We start from the raw sequence: 1,364 nt of genomic DNA, 5'->3' as shown, positions 1-1,364 counted from the left end.
CCCTTCGATCCGTCTGCCCTCCCTCTCCCATCCATCCGTCTGCCCTCCCTCACGCTCCTCCCCTTCCATCCAGGGTCTGTTCCCTCTCTCTGCCCCCTCTTTCCACCTGCACCTAGTTCCAGTTCCAGCCCACATCTCCCACCTGCCACCCTTTTCAGCCCCACTATCCCACCAGTTCCCAGCCCTTTTCTCCCATCAGTCCTGGGCTTCAGCCCCCAGCCACTGCTCCCTGTCCCCTTTTCAGCCCCTAGTTTCAACCCCAGCTCTTTTCTCTCACCAGTCCTGAGCTTCAGCCCCAGCCAGTTCTCCCTGTCCCCTTTAAAGCACCCAGTCCCCACAGTTTCAGCCCCTGCCCCTTTTCAGCCCCCAGTTCCAGACCCCTTCTCCCATGAGCACTTCCCTCCCCAGTCCCCTTATCCCCTCTGAGCACCCCCACCGCTCCCCAATCCCCATTCTCCCCTCTGAGCAACCCCCACCCTCCCCAATCCCCTTCTCCCCTCTGAGCACCCCTCCTCTGAACTCCCCCCACCCCCTCTCCAATCCCCTTCTCCCCTCTGAGCTCCCCCCTGACCTAGTCCCGTCCCCCCTCCATTGAGAGCCCAGAGCCCTCTTCTCCTGCCACCGCCTGCCTTTTTCTTTTTTTTTTAATCCGTGCAGCCACGCAGGCAGCGCTTGGCGTCTGCCCTGTGTGTGCTGTGAAAAAGTAAATCGCCAGCACTGGCTTCGGGCCTTCCCTCGATGTCCCGCCCTCTTGTGAGGTACCTTCCTATTTCCTCAAGGGCGGGACATCGAGGGAAGCCCCGAAGCCAGCGCTGGCGATTTACTTCTTTCACAGCACACGCAGGGCAGATGCGAAGCGCTGCCTGTGTGGCTGCACGGATTAAAAAAAAAAAAGAAAAAGGCAGGCGGTGGAAGGAGAGAGACGCGACGGAGCACCCCCCACCCGCGGACACCCGGGGCAGACCGCCCCCACCGTCCCGCCCTTGCTACGCCACTGGAGAAGGGAGTTCATAGATATATTTTCCCTACTATTACGGGAGGAGGAAGAAGAGAATGCTACTTTAAAAGAAAAGTTAAATCATTTCTTTGAAGTGGAAAAGAAACCCAAAATATTTAGGTCAATTGCCAATTGGACATCAGCATTTCATATTTATATGACTGTGATAATTGAACGGGAGCCTGACATGAGTCCATATTTAGTGAGATACATTGGTACCATTATTCGAGCTCATAGGCGATATGGGGGATGGGCATGGCTGAACTATGACATCAAGTTCAGGAAAAGCATGGTGGACAACCTAGATATACCCTGGAAGCATAGGGTAGTGGATTTGTGGTTGGACGAAATGTCAGTGCACCGGCCA

This window comes from Microcaecilia unicolor, chromosome 8 (assembly GCF_901765095.1).
Source record: "Microcaecilia unicolor chromosome 8, aMicUni1.1, whole genome shotgun sequence".
In the NCBI taxonomy this organism is placed as follows: domain Eukaryota; kingdom Metazoa; phylum Chordata; class Amphibia; order Gymnophiona; family Siphonopidae; genus Microcaecilia; species Microcaecilia unicolor.
This window is presented reverse-complemented; position numbering follows the sequence as displayed.